Here is a 17,144-nt window from a genome sequence, read left to right as displayed (position 1 = left end):
CAAAATCTGTAAAACAAGAGTAAAACAAACTCTGATTCTAAAAGGTCTAGGACAATGAAGAAGCCTTTGCCTAATGCTGGAAGGACATGGGCATGGAAACCAGTTGCACCTCCTTGGGGAAAGAGATCCACAAATTAGATGCCACAACCAAGAAAGGCCCTTTCTCCAGTCACTTCTCTCTTTAGTTTGGACAGCAGGGGGCACCCAGATGACAGCCTCCAAGGTTATTACAGTGCCTTAACAGCTTCTTCCAGGTATCTGGGTCCCAAGCTACATAGAGGACCAGAAAGTCTGCATCGTGCTAAGTAATTGATCAGGAGCCATGAAGCAATTTAAGTATCACTGAGAGAAAGCACAAAGTGCCATATAGGACTGCAAGATAGGTGGAGGGCAAAGAGTGGGGGGAAACAGAAGGAAGATGTAAGGAAACCAGGGTCGATGGGGATTTTCTTCCCAAGCAGGAAGTGTGCACAACTGATCTGCAAAGCCCACACCATTTGCATGACTGCACCGCCATATTGAATGGCATCAGGATGCAAAGAGGGCCAGAAGCCAAGGCTGTTAAGAGCCAAAGATAAATCTTCCTTTCAGGCTTTAGTCTCTTTCCATTAGGCCTAAAGAAATAAACAATAAGCCCAAACTGGCAGCGTTAGTCCAAGCCATCGGAGCAGCCCTGCAGGGTAGAGGGCAACAATTCATAGATTGCCAATAGCTCACCATCAACCCCCAACCTTCCAAATGCCAACACACCATCAGTAATCAGTTTTCTTTCTTTATCAACCAGAATAAAGGGCTTTGAATTAACACAACATACATGAAAGTAGGGCACATTATTTTCCTCGGATTCCCTCTCAAATATCAGAAATGTATGTTTTTAAAAGTATCTCTGACTTAATATATTCTTTTACTTGCCTTGTCAGATTTATTGTCTCCGCACAACAATTCCCCTAGCAGATTAAGCAGCCTCAGAGGCTCTTGCTCCAGCTAAGCAGTGACTCTTACTATAAGCTTCTTATTCTCAGTGTTTCTGTCTTCTGCACTGTCCCCATGATTAGAAAATAAGTATCTGCTATCTTTCAGTACATCTGTCACTTTAAGTCGCTCAGCATATTTCAGACAGTGCCCACTGCAACAAATGCTTTGTATATCAATTCCAGATTCCTCTAAGGGGCTTTTAGTCTAGTTCACAAAGGGCAGCTCTATGTATTTATTTGTTTATGTTTGTTAGCATCAGGTAAACAAAGAACAGCAGATTTGATAGTTTTTTCCCCACAGCCTTTCCATATGAAGGTCTGGAGGAAGGTGCCAGGCAATCCCATTACTGAAATTACAAGTGACATTAGATGGATCTTTTCAGCCTAGAAGAATCTGCTACTTTCAGGAAAGCTCTGCATCAATCTTCATTTGGTAGCACAACGTGACCATTCATTGTAGGACTCTATGGGAATGAGAGAATAAGGCTGTTCTCACAACCAGCCTAACCCAGGCTTAGGCCAGCCTGGCCTGGGTTAGGCTGGTCATGTGCAGCACCAGGATCTGTGCAGATCCTGGCACTGCCCACCTGCCTAACCCTGCTTTCAAGGCCAGCTTTTAGCCAAGATTAAAGCTGCGAGTACACCCTTAACCTGGCTGTCAGGATCGTGTGTCCCAGAGCGCCCGTCTCATGGAGGTATCCTCCAATGCGCTGTGCTCATCGTGCAGTGCATTGTGGGATACCCGGAGGCCAGGACAATGAGTCCTGGCCTTGAACAATCTGTGCTGCAGATTCTCAAATGATTGTCTGGAGGGGAAAGATAAGTGAAGCACAACCTTGTGTGAATGTCCTCAGAATCTCATCCAGACCATTCTGAATTTCTCCAAACATATCTAGGTGGCTGAAGCAGTGCAAACCATATGGTTATGTTTGGTGAGAAAGGAAGGGTATGTTGAAGGAGAAGGGCTAATTGTCTTAACAAATATGGAGGGGAAAGATATTGCAAGACTGGCAACAGATGCCGTTTTAAGGGCCATGAAAATGGCATGATCATTGCTTCGGGTTTATACACACTTTCCTTCTCTCTCTCGATCATCTCTGGTCAAACATGGCTGTAAGTGTTTAAAACACTGCAAAAGCCTGCAAAGCCTATTAGCTGCAGGTGACAGTAGGCCTCACAGGCAATGAGGTTTCTCTTATACCAACCAACACCCTGGATGAGTTCATACTGAACATGGAACACAAGATTTGTATGGCCTCCATCAGCCTGAGGAGAGTGCACTCCCCACCCGCATCCCTGCATGAGTGCCTACGTACTTTGTTGGTTAGGATATGATGAGGATATAATGAGCCAGTCTTGTGGTAGGAAGTGTGAGTTGTTTGCTTTGCTAAGGAGGGCCCACCCTGGTTTGCATATGAATGGGAAACTACATGTATGAGCACTGTAAGAGATTCTCCATAGGGCATGGGGCCACTCTGGGAAGAGCACCTGCCTGCTTGCATGCAGAAGGTTCCAAGTTCTCTCCCTTGGAATCTCCAAGATAGGGCTGAGAGAGATTCCCACCTGCAACCTTGGAGAAGCCACTGCCAGGAACTTTCTGCATGCAGTTGTATGCAATACTGCATGCAATGCAGGTCTGCAGTCTGGGAGTACTTCTGGATCCACACCTCTCCCTGGTTTCTCAGGTTGAGGCAGTGGCCAGGGGTGCTTTCTATCAGCTTCAGTTGATACGTCAGCTGCGTCCATTTCTCGAGATCAATGACCTCAAAACAGTGGTACATTTGTTGGTAACCTCCAGACTTGACTTCTGAAATGCGCTCTACGTGGGACTGCCTTTGTACGTGGTCCAGAAACTTCAGTTGGTTCAGAATGCGGCAGCCAGGTTAGTCTCTGGGTCATCTTGGAGAGACCACATTACTCCCTTGCTGAGGGAGCTACACTGGCTGCCAATTGGTTTCTGGGCAGAATACAAAGTGCTAGTTATAACTTATAAAGCCCTAAACGGCTTAGGCCCTGGGTATTTAAGAGAACGCCTTCTTCATTATGTACCCCATTGCCCACTGAGGTCACTTGAGGAGGTCCGTCTCCAGTTACCGCCAGCTCGTCTGGTGGCCACACGGAGATGGGCCTTCTCAATTACTGTCCCAGGATTGTGGAATGCAGTCCCTGCTGAGATGCGATCCTCCCCGTCCCTGACTATTTTAAAAAAACATCTGAAGACCCACCTCTTCACCCAAGCTTTTTCAGCTTTTTAAATTTGTAGTTTTAATTTTATACTGTTTTAGTTTTATACTGTTTTTAAATTGTTGAACTCTTTAAACCTTTTATAGTAGTTTTAATTGTTTTAATGTTATAATGTTTAATGTTATGAATATATATCCTGTACATATAAACAAGAGGGATGGATGAATGATCTCAGAACTGTGATGCATTCTTTGGTAACCTCTAGGCTAGCCTACTGCAATGCACTCTACATGGGGCTGCCTTTGTATGTGGTTCAGAAACTTCAGTTGGTCCAAAATGTGGCAGCTAGATTGGTCTCTGGCTTGGAGAAACAATATCATGCCTGTTTAAAAGCAATTGCATTGGCTACCAATAGGTTTCCAGGAAAAATACAAAGTGCTATCAATTGCCTTTAAAGCCCTAGATGGCTTAGGACCGAGTTACCTAGGAGAGTGCATGATCTCACCACACATTAAGGTCATTGAGAGAGGTCCGTCTCTGGATGCCAGCAGTTTATTGATGCTGCAACTCAGGAGCAGGCCGTCTCTCTAGTTGCTCCTGGGCTCTGGAATGTGCTCCCTTTAGCCATGCATGATTCAACATCTTTAAAAGAGCCCTTAAGACACATCTTTTTAGCCTGGCTTTTAGTAATCTGTGAATGTTTTAAATGGTTGTTTTAATGGTTCTTTTATTTTGCTTTTATTGGATTTACTTTTGTGAACTGCCAAAAGCCTTCAGAGTCAGGCAGTATAATAGATAGATAGATAGATAGATAGATAGATAGATAGATAGATAGATAGATAGATAGATAGATAGATAAACAAACAAACGAATGAATGAATAAATAAATAGGTGGTGGTGGTGATGATGAAAGAAAGAAAGAAAGAAAGAAAGAAAGAAAGAAAGAAAGAAAGAAAGAAAGAAAGAAAGAAAGAAAGCCAGTCCGTTCCTGGCATTAGCATTACTATTCCACCTTGCTAAAACTAGGCTTGTCATTTTATGAAGTCCACTCCAATTTTGTTTTCAGAATCCAGGTCACACACACACACACACACACACACACACACACACACACACACACACACGACTTAAGTGATAGTACAGCAGATCCCAGATTGTGAAAACAGACTTGAGACCTATTGCAATCACTGGGAGAAATCAATGGGAGCCACACTAGCAAGTGCTAACATTTGGCAGGATTACATCCATTGTTTTAGGCCAGGTTATTCCAGATAGTGTTAATATACTTTGGAACTGTTGATTCTGAGATCAGAATCACTGAGCACTAAATTTGTACTCTAAAGTTGCAGGTTTTCATACATATAATTAAATGTCTTTTTTCATGATTCCTATTCAGCAATCAGCAGACTAGTGGTATGTAATTCACCAGTTTCAGGAAAACCAGTTCCTTTTCTGCTTCTTTGGAATGCAGTCAAACAGGAATTCAAGATCCTATCAGAGAATGAGAGTCAGCAGTAGAATAATGCTGCACCAGTCATTTTCTCTTTGGGTGGGTGGTTTTCTGTCATCTCGCACACATTTTACAACATGTTAGTTGAAAGAAAAACTTTTTTTTAATTTCCCCCATCCCTTTTTTAAACTATAATTTCATTTTCAAAAACAGCTCTACAAAAACAATTAAAAGAGAATACAGAATATTCAAAAGGTCAAATCAATACATTTACAGATAAATAAATTTATCCCCAACTCCTTTGAGTCTCCTGTGCTAATATAGAAATTGATCTATTGTAAAGCACTTTACAATATTACAGTACAATCCTGCTCTGAAATGTGCAGGAGTGGCACCCCAATGACTATGAGGTAACTTCTGTGTGACTAAACTACAAACTTAAGAAGAGCTTTTGCTGGGTAAGACCAAAAGTCTACCAAGTCCAACATTTGGTTTTCCACAGCAGCCAACCACATGCCTCTAAGAAATCCCCAAGCAAGCATGAAGGAGCTCCCCCATGAGTGATATTCTGTGGCGTATGGATCCTGAACTTGTTGGTTCCATGGAGTCATCATTAGGGATGTGCAAAACGTTTCAGGTGCAAAATGATTTGTACCCAAAACGGGCCATTTTTCAGGTGATTTGTCAACAAAACAAATCACCCCTTTGCACCTTCCCAAAGTTCCATTGACAAAACAGATCGCCCCTGTTTCGGCTCTGGAATATTTGTTGTCTCGGACCTCCATTTTGTGGTAATCTCTGAGTCAGTCTCCATTTTGCGTTTGACAGCTATTTGAATTTCCCGCCTTTCCAGCCTTCAGATTGGTATAGTGAAGCATGGGCTGATCTGCTGAGAATTGTCTCCTCATTTCTGATTGGAATGATTCTTTTGGCTCTGCAAAGTGCAAAATGACCCCACATTGGCCAGGGGGAGGCTGAAGAAGGGGCAATGGTGGGGGCCAGTTCACGGAGGGGTTTGAAGGTATTATTCAAAGGGGCAGCAGGCAGCCATTCTTTCTTTCTGCCTCATGGGAGGAGAGAGAGAGAGAGAGAGCGCGCAAACACTTTGCTTTTTGCATTGCTTTGCATTGCTGCCTATTGTTCTGCCTTCCCCCTATTGTTCAGCCTTGCTTCCAGCCTACAGTGCCTTCCTGCATTTTTAGCTGCTTCTTCCCCCTCCCCCCCCCCCCTTTTTTAGGAAAAGATAATTGGGAGAGAAGAAGAGAATTCCATATTTTATTTTATTTTTAACCATTGTTGTGCCTTGCTGCCAGCCTGCTACCTGTGCCATCCTCGGGTGGATTCTCTCCTGCATTTTTTGCTTCTTTTGAGAACAAGAGAATTGGAAGAGAGGAGAATTGAATTCCACCTCCCCCACCACCACCATTCTTCCTGCTGCTGGGAGAATCACTGCTGCCTGCCTGTGAAAGCAGCCACTAGGGATTTGTGAAACATTTCGGGTACAAAATGATTTGTACCCAAAATGGGCCATTTGAGGCAATTTGTAAACAAAATAAATCACCCAATGGCCAAGTCCAAAGGTTTTAGAGCCGAAATGAATCACCCCTGTTTCGGCTCTGAAAGTTTTGTTGATTCGGACCTCCATTTTGCGATTGCTGGAAAGTCCTTCTTCTTCCTTCTCCATTTTGAGTTTGACGTCAGTTTGAATTTCTCGCCTTTCTGCCTCCCATTGATTTCAATTGCAAAGTGCCGATCTGCAGACAGGATGCCCATATTTGGCTCTTCAGGAGCCAAATTAACCCCCCCCCATTGCCCAGTGGGAGGTGGAGGAAGGGGCAAGAGGGAATTTTTGGAGGGGTTTGTAGGAGGGTATTAAAGGGCCAGCAGTAGCCATTTTCTTCCTTTCTGCTTCCTTGTGGGACAGAGAAGAGAGAGCTCATTGCCTTGCTTGCTTGCGTGCTTGCTTGCTTGCTGCAGTGCTTAACCTTGCTAATGCCCCCATCATCATCCACCATTGCCGCCATTTGCTCAGCAAGCATTGCTGATAATTTGCTGGTGCTATTATAGTTCATCAGCATTGCTTCCATTGCTCAGCCTCAAATTGGGAGAAAACTATTCTTTTTTTTTCTTTTCTGATTTGTGTTAACTTCTTCCTGCTGCTGACTCTGAGAATCAGCATCACTGCTGCCTGCCTGTGCAAGCACGTGGCCAGCCACATCAGCCCCAGAATGCTGGCCACCTGTGGTCAGTCAGCAGCTGCCACCCCAGGTTTTCAAAAGTTTTTTTTGAGGCTACTCCCATAGGACTCAGGGCGGCTTATAAGCAGTAATATACACAACAACACAATTTCATAAAAATATATCTTACATAGCATTTATAACACACACGCATGCACACCACACCCACACATCTCTAGTCTTGAATTGTGTATCTGGGGTTTTTGGAGGGAGGTTTTGGTTTTTAACTGAATTTAGTTGTGTGCTGTTTAGAATAAGTATAAATAGGGGTTCAATCTGTTTAGCTTTAGAGTTTAAAAATAGGGATCCCCATTAGCTAGCTGTAGGTGGTTTAGAGGGTAGCTAGCTAGCGTAGCCTTGTGGTTTTTTTAAAAAAATTCTCTTTCTTCCCCTTCCAAATATTTTTTTTTTTGCATTTGCATTTAAAAAAAGGGGGGGGGAGCCTGTCTGGTGCCATGCTAAGTATTAATAATAATTTAATATTGCTGGTGCCCTAGGCTCTGCTGAAGTTCTACCCACTTTTTGTGTTGTATATATATATATATATATATATATATATATATATATATATATATATATATATAAAAGCCTGCCTCTGTCTGTGCCAATTTCATAGAGAGAACATACTGTATCTGGCTTGTGCATAATTTGTATCCCATCCACTGTTACACTGCATCATCTGCTGCTTGTTGCTTGCTATTGACATTCATTGTATCCACATCTGTCCTCTTCTCAGTTATTTTATTTTGATACGTTGTTCTAACTGTTTGTGAATTCCTCAATAGTACTTTGTTGGCCAGTCAGCCGCAGGCACTGGCAGGCATTGATTGCACTGAGTGAGTGAGTGAGTGCATTCCATTGCGCCCCCCGCACCCAAAAAACTGCACATCACAGTTCAAATGCCTTGGGTGGTTTTTTTGTTGTGCCTGCCTATGTTTTGAGGGACCTCGGGGGTGGGCACTGGGCAATGAACAGGTTGTGTGGACTTGTTGTTTGTAATGAAGAATGAAGATTGGGTCATATTGTGAGTTTTAGCATCACCAGTGGTTTTATTCAAAGATTGCTTGCATCTACAATAGGCTGTGCACTGCTCATGCCACTGGCTCTGATCCATTGCAGAAATGTCAGAAAGATGCGCCAATAAACGGTGTGTCATTGTTGTCATCGGTCATCACTCTTCTAGGGCAGGAGGGAGGCCAAGCCTTGCTGCTCCACTGGCAGAATATTCATTGTTTTACATCCTTACTGAACCCACTTTTATGGCCGTGTGCCACAGATGTTGCTGTTGCTTGTGGACAAAAAATGCTGGGGTGGGGGCAGGGCACTGTGTGTTGTTGGCCCTAGGGCCTAGTCTGCTGCATCTCTGTGTGATATCAATCATGCTTGCTTTGGAAGGGAAACCTGGTTCTTTGCAAAGCTCTTCTGTTGGTGCTGATGTGTGCTGTTATGTTCTTTGGGGCAGATTCAGGGCAGAAAGGGGGCTTCAGGGGCAGAAGAGTGGGTTGGGTGGTAGTGCCCAATGGGTGCCTGCCACCACCCAGATTCCGAAGGAAGTGGGCAAAGGGCTTGCGTTGCACGCACCTTGAACCTGGTGGTGCAGGATGCACTTGAGCTTAAGGAGGCAAAGTCCAAGCACCAGCAGAGGCCAGGTTTAGTTCCTACCCCAGATCCTGCTGCTTCCGTGGCCGCTCTTGTGGAGCAGTGCCACAAGATTGCTGGCCACTTCCACCAGAGTGAAAAGGTAAAGCACATGCTCAAGGCCAGGCAGATTGAGCTGGGCCTGCCTGAACACCTGATCCCTCAGGATGTTCCTACCCGGTGGAACTCCACCTTTCTCTTGCTCCAGCACCTGCAGGAGCAAGAGGGAGCCCTCGACAGCCTGGCAAGGCATGGTAGCTTGGATGTGTGTGGCCTCTCCACTGCAGACTGGCAGCTCATTTCTGAGCTGGTCTTAGTACTCGAGCCCATTCTATTCTACAACGAACAGCTTGTGTACTGAGGCAGCCATGCTGAGCCAGCTTTGCCCTCTGATCTTCTCCTCAAGAAGGCCATGGGTGATCTCCAGACCACTCTGACCACTGGGAACACAATTGCCCTGGCAGGTTTCTTGAGGACTGGGGTAGTGGACACCCTTGGGTGCATCTGCATGACATGTCCTGGCATGCAGCTGTGACCCAAGGATGAAGGGCAGAGCTGTGCCCCCTATACAGCTGCCAAGGTGGAGGAACTTCCTGGTCGAGCACATCAGGCATGCAGAGAATAGGAGGCTAGGTGTAGGTGAAGAAGGCGACCAGGAGGAAGGGGCTGGTGCGCAGCCTGGAAGTGTGCATTCCACCCCCAGCAGCACTGCCACCACCACCACCACCACTTCTTCCCTGTCCAGCAGCGCGGTTTCTCTGGCAGTGGCACCAACGGAGCGGCCAGTGCCACCTCTGTGTTCCGCCACCCCGTGGTTCACAGAGGGCTTCTTTGGTGTCTTGCCAGGGACATGAGAGGAGCCTGCCCCTCGCTGCAGCCATGCTGAGCAGACTGTTCTGCTCTACCTGCAGGAGCTTGCGGAAGTACATGAGATGGAGCCGTTCCACTTTGGGGCAATGAGTCGCCAAGTCTGGCCAGACTTGGCAACCATTGCTGTCCAGTTCCTCTCATGCCCGCCAAGCAGTGTCTCAAGCAAGAGGTTGTTCTCCATGGTCGGGGACGTGGTAACCCCTCTAAGCTTATGTCTGGATGCTGTGTTGGTCGAGCAGCTGGTCTTCTTGAAGGCAACGTCCCCCGCTGGGCTACCCTGAACTGGCCATGGAGGGAAAGTGACTCATGTCACCCCCCCCATGCAGCACCCCCCATGCCACGGCAGCTCATCCCTTTCCAACCAAGATGTGTCACAGTCTCTGCCTCTTACTTCTGCTGACACATCCAGACATGCACACAGGCACCTCTGCACTTCCAGCCCAAGAATGGTGAGATGGTGGACTGCTGCCAGGTGCGTAACAAGGCTGGAGTGGGCCCAGAGACAAAATTTTAAAATCGGCCCCTTGCTGATACACACACATACTTCACAATTTATAGTCATGTGACTTGCCTCTGGGGGGGCCTCGAGGTGTGGGGGCCCCCAGGCAGCCGCCTCCCCTTGCCTAATAGTAGTTACTCCCCTGACTGCTGCTGTGCTGGCACTCAGGGCTAGGGCAAGTAAGTGCTCCCTGCCTCAGGGAGGAGTTCTCCAAGATGTTGCTGAGAGAAACGACAACTCCCATTTCCCACTGTTGCAATGGCTAGGGACAATGGGAGTTGTAGTCACTATCTCAGCAGCATACATCTGTGCTAGATCGCTCACTTTTGGAGGAGCACCCACTTCCCCGGTTCTGAAGGCCAGAAGGCAGAAGCGGCACACCATCCATCACAAAGGCAGGCTGCTGCGAGGGCAGGCACAGGAACATTTCTGGGATGCTATGTCTCACACATGCTTGCATTGAATTACACACACACACACACACACACACACACACACACTTGAGGGGAGCACACTGCCACAGAGGGTTTGCTTGCTTTGTTTCCTTTTGATGCTGAACAGTGCTTGTTTGATTTGTTTCAATCATGCATGACACCACCACTAGGTCCCATGACGGAGGTGGGTGGCATGTTCTGGTCTGGTGCCACTAATATGGCCCATCAGAAGCCCCAGCCATCCACAGATTATGGCTGAGGGGTGGCAGGAGGCAGGAGGGAGGGTTTTGGAAGATGCATGCTGACTGAGCTGATATGAAAGCATTGCTTTCATTGACTATTTTGAATTGATGCCAAAATGAAAATGATGAATATCAATGTGATCATATATATATGATGCTGATGCTGTGATGATGATGAGTTGTTGTGGTTCATGCATTTCTGTTTTGTAATGTGGCTTGCTTCCACTTGCCTCTTTACTGTTTGTTGTCTGAGACTTTGCTTTGCTTTTTTCTACCCATGAAAGGACTGTGACAAAAGCAGCAGCACATACACACATGCTTCCACCTACCTACACCGCCCCCTCCCCCACCAGCAGCTGTAGCCTAGCCAAGGATGAGCTTGCTGCTGGTGCCCTCACAAATGTCTGTCTCACGCAGACTTAGAGAGCACATAGCATTATGAGGTGATGGCCAAAATGTTACCACTAAACCCACTAACCCTTTCGCAGAGCACAGACACACAGGTATAAGCACAGGTTTTTTTGTCCCCACCCCATAATCTTAAGTCTAGCAGTATATATGCATTGCAATTCAAATGTCTTGGCTTCTTGTTGTGTCTTTGTTTTGACGGACCACATGGGTGGGAAAAGGACAGGTTCTCTCTGTGTATGTGGACTTCTTTGCAATGAAGATTGGGTCATATTGTGAGTTGTAGCGTCATCAGCATTTTTATGCAAAGATAGCTTGCATCTACAATAGGTTGTGCTGGTGCCACAGGCTCCAATCCATTGCAGAAATGTCAAAGAAATATGCAAAAAAAATTGTGTGCCGTTGTAGTCGTCATCACTCTTTCAACTTGTGTAGGCGGGAGGAGGGCCAAGCCTCGCTGTTCCATGGGCAGAATGTTGTTTTGCATCCCTTCTTAACCCACTTTTATGGCCGGGTGCCACAGATATTTGTGTCTTTGTTGCTTGTGAATGAAAAATGCTTGGGGGCAGAAGGGCAGGGCACATTTGATGCTGTTGTTGGCCCTAGTATTCTGCATCTGTGATATCATGCTTGCTTTGGAAACCTGGTTCTTTGCAAAGCTCTGCTATTGTTGTAGACGTATGCCGTTAATGTTCTTTGGGGCAGATTTGGGCAGAAAGGAGGCTTTGGGGCAGAAGAGTGGGTTGGGTGGTAGTGCCCCAATGGGTGCCTGCCACCACCCAGATTTCAAAGGAACAGGGCAAAGGGCTGATTTTTCAGGAATTTTTGTACACATCTTTAAGATTTAAGGGAATAATGGGGGTTTCAGCAGCCCAATAACTGCACTTGGAGGGCACCAAAGTGGCCCAGAGAGAGTAGTGATGTAGTGGACATAGGGTGCCAACCACCCCCATGGGTCGCTAACCCATGGGGTACAGGGTTTTGTTGTTTTGGAGGTGTTCTGAGTATAGATTTTCTGGTAGCAGATGAGATTTTCAATGACAATGAATGTACTCTCATTTTCTACCATAAAATCTACACTCATAACACCTCAGAAACAACAACACCCAATACCCCATGGTGGGCCACCATGGTGCCCCCCCCCCCATAGAGATCTAAGTTTGCTGGAATCCCCATTATTCCCTATGGGAAAAATCTTAAAGATGCATAAACTTCAATAATTCAAAAAACAAAACAAAACACCCAGTCCTTTTCCCAATTCCTTTGAAATATGAGTGATAGCTTCCTTGCACCCATTGGGCAGTACCACCCACCACACTCCACTCTGGGCCATGCCTGTGCCCCTAGTGTGAAGCTATATGTTTGTTGGAATCCCCATTATTCCCTATGGGGAAAATCTTAAAGATGAGTAAAGTTCAAAAATTCATTAAAAATCAGCCCGTTGCCCAATTTCATTGAAATGTGGGTGGTCACTACCAACCATTGGGCCCTACCCCCCACCCACACACACACACACACTCATTTTGCACTGGGACCCTTTTAAAAATCTGAATCAACTCAGATTCAGATTCTGATTCTGGTTTGGAAAAATTCAGGTACAAATCGAATCAGTGGTGATTTGGGGAGGAGGTCAGATTTGGACCCAAAACAAATTGGGAGTGTTTCGATTTGGGTACAAATCAAAATAGAAAAATTGCTTCATGCACACCCCTAGCCATCATGACAAGCTAGTGACAATCACCTCATCAACAAGGCTGAAGGAATTTATCTTATTGCACCACTTCAGAGCCCTTTGCTTGCATCAAACTGCCTTCACAGAGACCCTGTGTGCACACTTTCCCCCATACTGGGGAAATGAGCCCCTGGTGGCGCAGTGGTAAAACTGCCGCCCTGTAACCAGAAGGTTACAAGTTCGATCCTGACCAGGGGCTCAAGGTTGACTCAGCCTTCCATCCTTCCGAGGTCGGTAAAATGAGTACCCAGAATGTTGGGGGCAATATGCTAAAATCATTGTAAACCGCTTAGAGAGCTCCGGCTATAGAGCGGTATATAAATGTAAGTGCTATTGCTATTGCTATTGCTATTGCTACTGCCTGCCCATGGTGTGCAATGTCTTCTAAAGCAGAGCTGCCAGTTCCATGGAAGCTTGGACTCCCTGATAGACTGCTACATTGGAGCAAACACGTTTCTAAGCCTTCCATCCTCCCCATTCCAGTTCACCCTCCCCCCGCCACTTCCTTCAGCATTATTTGGATCATTATTTTTTATTTAATTATTTTCATTTCACCTTTCACTTCCAATGAGCACCCAAGGCACTTACTCCCCCAGTAATTGGCTGGCACGATGGACAGCGCCTCAGCAATGCTGTGAGCCACGAGGGGCTGCTGCAGATTCTTAAGGCAGCCCCGACGCTGTTGAGGAAGAGCGGCTGTGCCAGTAGTGCTGCCGCAGAACGACCATTGTGGTGAATAAGAGTAACTGCAGCAGCACTGCTGGCACAGCTATTCATTCTCAACATTGTCTGTAGCCCCTTAAACATCCACAGCTGCTTCAAAGTGGTCCGCAGCATTGCTGAGATGCTGTGCCTCATGTCAGCCGATGTAATTAAGGAATTGCTTTTTTAAAAAAGAGTTCATTATTCAGTGCACTTATCTCTGCTTACTCTTACATTGTGAATGCAGAAATAATTTTTACAACTTTATTTTTTTTTTCCCCTTTGCAAAACCAAGCCTCCCTCTTCTGGATTAATTATTACATGTTCTTTTCCAATCTCAAGTGGCTTACAATGATGTGAGAGCCAAAAAGCACGCAGCTGAGCTGTCAGAAGCTGGACTGCATTTGCAGGGTGTGAAAGCTGCAAATCAGTAGTAAATAACAGCCTAAAATGGGCAGATTTAGTACAGATTTTAACAATACACAGTAAAGGCCAGCAGACCCTACTTTTATAACAGTAGGATTGGCATTAATAAAATTGCATAATTCCTTTTTATCATGAATCCTCCACAATAAATAACAAGTTTTGCCAGTTTGTGTGGAGGACACTATGATGGCAGTTTCTTGAGTGGCCTGTTTTGCACATTAGAATTGACCTATGAAAGAAGACAGAAGTACACTAATAAAAAGGTCACCACTGTACTGTGAATATGCTGTGAGCTCTCTTTTAAGTGGCTTATGGCTATGACATATTAGCAAATGAAATGCTGATATACACTACAGCTACTGGCATGTTGTTTCGTCACTGCTACCTCCTCCTCCCCTCCCCTCCTCTCCCCTCCCTCCCCTCCCTTCCTCTTCTCTTCTCTCCTATTTTGCCCCATAAATGATTTTTTGGGAAATGAATTGCCCTGTAACAGGTTGCCTGAGATGGGAGGAGGCTCCATGTCGTGTGAAGTGCCTCTTTGAATTCAAGATGGGTCATCTTGAATTCAAAGTCTTCCATCTTTTGAGCAAATACAGGTATGTGTAATGTATACATACATTATATGTATTAAATACAGAGGTGTATTTAACCTCTGTCTTTTAGGGCATTGTCAGAAATACCTATATCGGGCAGTAGTGGTATAGGAAGATGCTGAAAGGCATCATCTCATACTGCGTGGGAGATGGCAATGGTAAATCCCTCCTGTATTCTACCAAAGACAACCACAGGGCTCTGTGGTTGCCAGGAGTTGACTCCATCTTGATGGTACAACTTTACTTAAATTCAGGTCCCCTACGTTTAACAGGAAAGAACAGGAGGAAAAAAGCCTTGTCTTTGATTCAGGTAAATATAGTATGGTGTGTACTTCTGCACAAACTTTCTATTTGCAGCAGCTACTCCCATTGACCCAATTGAGATGGAACCCGGGGTAAAGAGGCAGGGGTGACCCTTTCATGAGGTGAAGTGAGGCAACAGATTATTTGGTCAAGATGCCCTCACTGCTGTTATTGGAGCAGCTCCTGGGACCAATTCGATATAAGGAACACCTTTACTCACACTCTTTGCAAAGCTTGCAAGAGGCATGAGGTCAGAGGAGCCTTCAAAAAACCTTCCCTCCTTCTTGCCCCGTGTGTCACTTTCGAAGCTGGCAAAGGACAGTTTTGAAAGGGGGCTAGCCCCCACCAGGGGCATGGGGCAAGGCAGCAATTTGTACCTCACCTCTTGCACCACAGTACCTCGGCCACCCTTGTAAAGAGCCCTTGCCTACAGGAAGGACAACTCCCTGCATCTCACTCACCTGCCCAGCAGGACACCATAAAATGTACGACAAAAGCTTTCCCAGACAGCATGCTTTACCACGGGTTTTCTGCAAGGTTTTACGGCAAGTTCAAAGTTGCCCCCCAAATGGCTCCAAAAGTGGATTTTTTGAAATCCCGGATATAAATTCGGCTACACTGTAATGTGAGATGAAAAACCCAAATTGTGTGTGAAGTGCTCCCTGATATCCCACAGGGATTTGGGGGTAAATTTGGCAATATGTGAATGCACACCTCCATTCCAAAGGAGATGCAAACTGAAAGCCAGAGTGAAAAACTCAAGCTACAGGAGTTCCTGCCATAGGAACAGAGGAAGCTGCCATATTCCGAGTCAGACCATAGGTCCATCTAGCTCAATATTGTCTACACAGACTGGCAGCAGCTTCTCCAAGGTGGCAGGCAGGAATCTCTCTCAGCCCTATCTTGGAGAAGACAAGGAGGGAACGTGGAACCTTCTGCTTTTTCCAGAGCCGCTCCATCCCCTAAAGGGAATATCTTGCACCCAGCATTGTGGGAACTGGGTGAGTTGGGGCAGGGTGTTTGTTTGTTTTAGGCTAATGTCCCATGATACTAATTTTTTTTCCTCTGACTGCCACATAAATTAGAGCTGATGCTGATGCACTCTTTTCTTTTTAATCTACAATACAAAAAGAAATGCAAATGTGGCACAGTCAACTGTGAAAGCATAGAAGCATTTAAAGGGTTGGATTTACCTGCATTAAACTTGGAAGCAATGAGATTGTCCTGGCACAAGATAACATTCCAGGAGATTGTGTCCTGGCCAGGTGTAAGGTTGTACATGCAATAGACTGAACTTGTGTCTTGGCAGTGAAACAGGGCAAAACTAGATGTTAAACTCACTGTGCTACTGCTGGAAGCTCTACACTGAGTTCTTCTCCCTCTCCCTGTAACATATGCCCAACACTTACTCATGTTTTTTGAGTGTTTGTAACTATTTTAATTATTTTAATTGTCATTTATATTGAGGTCATTCACACAATCAAAAATGAAGGCCGTTCACATAACCAGGCAGGTGTGGTGACAGGCGAGCAGGGGGGAAGGCTGATTTAACTCACCTTCCCCCCAGATGACTGCTGCCTGTTTCTGGGAATGCGTACCACACTCCCAGATGTTCTGCACTGTGTGCCTGCAGCTCAGAGCTATGAAGGCCAGTCTCCAAAGATCCCACAATGCACCACGCAACACACTGAGAGATTCCCCCAGGAAATGGGCACTCTAGGCACCTGTCTCTATGGTTACACAGTAGAGCTAGGTGATGCTGGCCCAATCTCGGCGGTTCTCATGTGCAGCCTAACCCAGACTGGGCATCCCTAGCCTGGGTTAGGCTGTGTGTGAGAACAGTCTCACTGTGTTCTACCTGAATTTGGGAGCTATGTGTGCTCCCAGTTTTTGGTTGTGGGGAAGCAAGGTAGGAGGAAAACCTGGGTAGAAGTGATTGTGTGGAAGCAAGGTAGGAGTAAAAGCTACCCAGATTTTCCTCCTACCTTACGTCCACACAGTCACTTCTACCCAGGTTTTCCTCTTAACTTGCTTCCACACAACCAATAATTGGGAGCATACAAGGCTCCCAAACCTGGGTGGAACACAGTTTTTGATTGAGTGAATCACCTCATTATTTGTTGTGAACCACTGTGAGGCTCTTCTCACGATCAGTGAGAAGAGCCTGGAGTGGGTTAGCGGGGAGAGAGGGCTAAGCCCGCTCTCCCTGCACATGAGCAGGCAGTCCATTACGGAGCTGGCAGGGGCTGGGAGGACCGGGGGCCATGCGGCCCCTGGAAGCTCCAGCATGCCCTGCGCAAGTGTGCAGGGCATGCTGGAGAGACCCCTGAGCCAGGAGGCTGATTTTAAGCCTCCTGGTTGAGGGTCTACTCATGAATTGCCGTGGCATGGAGCCGCGCCACGGCAACTCACAATCAGAAAGCCTGGGTTAGCGGAGCGCTTGCTCTGCTAA

Source organism: Hemicordylus capensis, chromosome 3, assembly GCF_027244095.1.
Source record: "Hemicordylus capensis ecotype Gifberg chromosome 3, rHemCap1.1.pri, whole genome shotgun sequence".
NCBI lineage: Eukaryota > Metazoa > Chordata > Lepidosauria > Squamata > Cordylidae > Hemicordylus > Hemicordylus capensis.
This window is presented reverse-complemented; position numbering follows the sequence as displayed.